The sequence below is a fragment of the Pseudophryne corroboree genome, chromosome 8 (genome assembly GCF_028390025.1).
Source record: "Pseudophryne corroboree isolate aPseCor3 chromosome 8, aPseCor3.hap2, whole genome shotgun sequence".
Classification (NCBI taxonomy): domain Eukaryota; kingdom Metazoa; phylum Chordata; class Amphibia; order Anura; family Myobatrachidae; genus Pseudophryne; species Pseudophryne corroboree.
The window spans coordinates 261,075,304-261,080,670 of NC_086451.1; positions in this window are offsets into that span (position 1 = coordinate 261,075,304).

Below are 5,367 nucleotides of genomic sequence, written 5' to 3' on the forward strand. Positions count from 1 at the left end.
TTTCCTAAATTCTGAAGGTGTATCATATAATGTGCTCATAATATTTAATTTTATTTCTTTTTAATTTCCTCCTTGATGCTGGACATGCCCACTATCTGGAAAGTCTTGGGGGGAGGGTGCTGCTGCCATGGCCCATGGCTAGACCTTGCACCTCTGGTGCTGGCCATGTGGGGCCACTAGTGCAAATTTTTCCAGGGCCGCTTTTTGTTCCCAATCCGCCCCTGTACACACCTACACAACTGTTGACGCGATCACCCAATATCAGCTGATCTGCCCGATAATTGCATAGGTGTATATGCAGAAGCGATTGCAATAAACGGCTTAGGGCCTGATTCCAATTTGTAAGCAGTGCCAATGTTCACACAACTGAGTGATTATCAGCATCTTTGCATGTACCACAATCGCAAAGCGCACACGCCATGGTCATTTTAAGATGCCACTCACAGTGAGGATTTAATTGCAAAGTGATTGAATGGAATTGACCCTATGGGGGAGCAAAGTCGCAGGTATGCAGAAAAAGTTTTCAAGGCACGTCTCTACCTAAATCTGGCACTAGTCTCTCAGTTCCTGCGGCCAGTCTGTGTGACCATAGACTCACTCTGGGAGTCGATGTTCCTCATTTCGGTGTCGGTGCTGCATATGTGTACACAGTTGCTGAGGACTTTGTATTGGATTGGTGGGCGTCTCTGTTCATTTCTGGGTGACAGCTTCACTTGCGATGCTTAGCAAGTCTGTAGCCTGAAAGATCGCAGCTGTGTGGGCATGTGCATACAAATAAGAATCAGGCACTTGAAACGAGCTAAGATATCTTTGTGAGAGCCGTCCATTGGAACATGATGTGCAGGAATTGGAGATTTAGTGAGTGACCTTTTCATTTTGGACCATAATACTTCTGAAGAAGTAAAGCATCATTGCTATAAGGGAGGTATTTATTATTGACTTTTATTGGTAGAGCCTGTAAAGGGATTTTGTTTTTATACAGGGTTTGAGGATTATCTCTGGAGTTTTCATTTCTCTGGCAGTTTCAGGTTGCACAATTTTGGAATACCCACACTCTATTATTGCCTTAAAACGGTCTTACAAATGTTGGATCAGGAGTTGCCTCTTATTTGCATTTTAAAAAGTAAGATGCCTGACCTCCCAACCCATTGAAGAACATGCACACAACTAAAATAGCTCCGTGTGTATGCGGTGCACACTGACTGAATAATTGTTCCAAGGATCAGATCGTTTAGCTGATCTGCAGAGTGTGTACTTAGCTTTTTGTTTCCCACCTCCTCCTCTAGGGATCAGGTTCCAGTACATTATGATGCATGCACTACAGTATTTACTGTATATATTTTTCAAGGGTCCCAACCCATGCAAAATGGTTAGGCAAACCAATGTGGCGGCTGGCCACACCCCTAAACATGGGCCCCTAACACTGCATTCTCCCGCTGGGCCCTACATGCCCTAGACACTGAACGGGGGATGTCGCTAGCGATTAGTTATATGGGCCCTCATTCCGAGTTGTTCGCTCGCTAGCTGCTTTTAGCAGCATTGCACACGCTAGGCCGCCGCCCTCTGGGGGTGTATCTTAGCTTAGCAGAATAGCGAAAGATTAGCAGAACTGCTACTAAATAAATCTTTGCAGTTTCTGAGTAGCTCCGGACCTACTCACAGATTGCGATCAGCTTAGTCCGTTTAGTTCCTGGTTTGATGTCACAAACACGCCCTGCGTTCGGTCAGCCACTCCCCCGTTTCTCCAGACGCTCACGCGTTTTTCCCTGACACGCCTGCGTTTTTTTAGCACACTCCTGGAAAACGGTCAGTTACCACCCAGAAATGCCCCTTTCATGTCAATCAGTCACCGATCAACAGTGCGACTGAAAAGCGCCGCAGGATCCACAGCAAAACTGCTAAGTTTTTAGTTAAATAACTAAGCGCATGCGCCCTGTGTGCCTTGCGCATGCGCAATTAGCAACAAATCGCAGCATAGCGAAAATCGGCAATAAGCGAACAACTCGGAATGACCCCAATGGTACGGCAGCTGCACTGCCAATGATCAGAGTGTTTACAGCGGATTAGTAATGCTAGTAAAATCATTAGCATGCCGTTGCCGACCTTTTGCAAGCTTTACAGTCTCCGGGGCTTAAAAAAAGCTAGAAGTATCATATCAGAATGTGGCCATCCTTTTAATGAGTTATTTTGTCAAACTCCCATCTCAAAAGAGGTTTTGAACCTTGCTCACATGCACAAGTCCCTTTAGAAATAGCTTTCTCCCATCTGCAGTACGGATGCTAAATGTATGAGTGTATAATTTAATTTGTTTTTATGTATGTTATGCTAATGGGTGATATGTACTTTTGCAATTTCGTTTGTCAACATGTTTGGCTGATGACAATAAACTAAACTTTGAACTTCTGAACTTGATTACATTCATCACTTGGCTTTCTCCCATTGGACCAGGCATCAGCAAGTGTGTATGCACTTGCCGCATGCAGGGTCCAATCGGTAGCGATGTCAGGCTGGTCACACAATGCAAAGTGTGTACTCAGCTTTAGACAACTGAGAGATTTTTACGTTATTGCGACAATGTTGCAACTCCTTGCAGAAAGCCTTTGTGGTGCAGACAAGCTACTAAATATTATTAATCTAAAACGTAGCTATGTGAGAATGCAAAAGACAAAATCTATAACGTAACTGCACATTTTCTTTTGCACTACTTTACATAGGAACTAATTCAGACCTGATTGCAGCAGCAAACTTTTTCTCTAATGGGCAAAACTATGGGGTTAATTCAGACCTGTTTGCTCGCTAGGTTTTTTTTTGCAGTCCTTCGTTCGCATAGTCGCCGCCCATAGGGGAGTGTATTTTCGCTTTGCAAGTGTACAAACGTATGTGTAGCAGAACTGTACAAACAGATTTTGTGCAGTCTCTGAGTAGCCCAGGACTTACTCAGCCGCTGCGATCACATCAGCCTGTCCGGGACCGGAATTGACGCCAGGAACCCTCCCTGCAAACCCATGGACACGCCTGCGTTTTTCCAACCACTCCCTGAAAATGGTCAGTTACCACCCACAAACAGCTTTTTCCTGTCAATCTCCTTGCGATCGCCCGTGCGAATGGATCCTTCGCACAAACCCATCGCTGAGCGGCGATCCGCTTTGTAACCATGCGACGTGCCTGCGCATTGCGGTTCATACACATGCACAGTTTAGACCTGATTGCCTGCTGTCCGAAAACACAGCCTAGGATCAGGTCTGAATTAGGCCCTATGTGCAGTGGAGGTGGGGCAGATATAACATGTGCAGAGAGAGTTAGATTTGGGTGGGGTGTGTTCAAACTGAAATCTAAATTGCAGTGTACAAATAAAGAAGTCAGTATTTACCCTGCACAGAAACAAAATAATCCACCCAAGTCTCTCTGCACGTTATATCTGCCCCGCCTGCAGTGCACATGGTTTTGTCCATTAGAGGAAGATGTCGCTGCTGCGATCAGGTCTGAATTAGGCCCATTATTTGCAGGTAAGTGCATGGATTTGGAGGCCATGATTATGCTATATGCAGGGGTACAAAATCTTGCACTACCTGACAGAACGAGTTGGTTGCATCAAGGGTGTTCCATGTGTCATGTGCTGTCATTTTCACCAACATGTAAACACATTTTTGGTACATTTAGTGGTGAGTCTCCTGCTTTGTTGGAGGAAGCACAACTTTTTCCACAACAAATGAACTTCATTTTTGGAGACTGTCGGCATAATTTTGAGTCAGACGCAATGTTATATGTTTGCAGAATTTAAGCTATCAATGCATAACATTTAATATTTGTAAATCATTTACTGTAGTTGTCAGTTGGATATGAATTTAAAATGTCTACATTTATGTACAAACAGATTGGAAGAAAGAGAATATAAGGTCCTTTTGGGAAAACTTGCCTAAAAAAAGTTTCATTCATATGAGCCTCTAAATATTGCTGTGTTATTGTAAATAATCAATAGAATGCAAACAATGATATTGGCCCAACAAACAGAAGCAAATTAGGGTCTGATTCAGAGACGGATGTAGTGTCCATGTTCCCGCAGTTTAAACAGTTGTTTGCTACTGCACATGCATGAACAGTCCTGGAAACCCCTACTTCACATGCACGAACCCAAGTGTCCAATAGTATTTGCAATTTCGTACGGTATTGCTAACACTTGAGAAGTGGTTTGTGATCCTTGAGTGTTTCACAGTGGAACATGGGAGGTGTTCTACGTGAGAGCAAAAAGGGGCTATTTCAAGTATATGTGGTGACGGTGTCTCACGGGCAGAGCCGGACTTGGACTTAAAATAGGCCCTGGCTTTAAAAGCACAAAGACCCTCCTCGGTGTCAGCGTCTTGCTCCTGGCATAGACTATTCCCCAGGATAGAAGAGAGAGAGGAGGAATAGGGTGAGATGTGTGTGTGTGTGTGTGTGTGTGTGTGTGTGTGTGTGTGTGTGTGTGTGTATGAAGGAGATGTGTGTGAGAGAGAGAGAGAGAGAGAGAGAGAGAGAGAGAGAGAGAGGTACAGGTACAGGGGAGATGTGTGAGAGAGAGGATGAATATTGGTAGATGTAAGAGAGAGAGAGGATGAATAGGGTGAAACAGGAGAGAGAGGAGGAATATGAAGAGAAAGTAGAAAGAGGAGAAATAGGGAGAGATAGAAGAGAGAGGAGGAATAGGAGAAAGAGAAAGGAGGAATGGGGGGATACGTAAGATAGGAGGAATAGGTAGAGACAGGAAAGACAGAGAATATGGGGAGATGGGAGAGAGAGAGAGAGAGGCGTAATAGGAAGATGAGGGAGAGGAGTAATAGGGAGATTAGGGAGATAGAGGAGGAATAGTGGGAGACATGAGAGAGGAGGAATAGGGGAAGACATGAGAGAGAGAGAGAGAGAGAGAGAGAGAGACGAGGGATAGGGGAAGACACAAGAGAGGAGGAATAGAGGGAGAGGGGAGAAAGATAGGAGAAGTAGGGGCAGATGGTAGAAAGAGAGAAGGAAACAGAAGAGGGAAAGGAGGAATATGGAGAGAAGAATAGGGGAGACGGGCAGTGGCGTGCTGGGCTGAGGGGCAGGGTGGCATGTGCCCCAAAGGCCACAGCCACTTTAACACTTTTGGGCCGGCAACCAACTGACCCATTAGCGCTTGACGTAGTTGCACCATAGCCCACTGAAACACAGACAATCGGATCAAAGCAGAGGCGGAGCAGAGAAGTGCTTGTAAGTAGTGCACTCGAGTGTGCAGGTCAGCAGGCTTTGCTGCTCTCCCTGCTCCACCACCTGTGGTCTGCAGGGCTGGCCCCATGCATATGCATTCTGGGATGTGTGGGAATGCATCTGCAACATATAAATGCTAAGAAATAC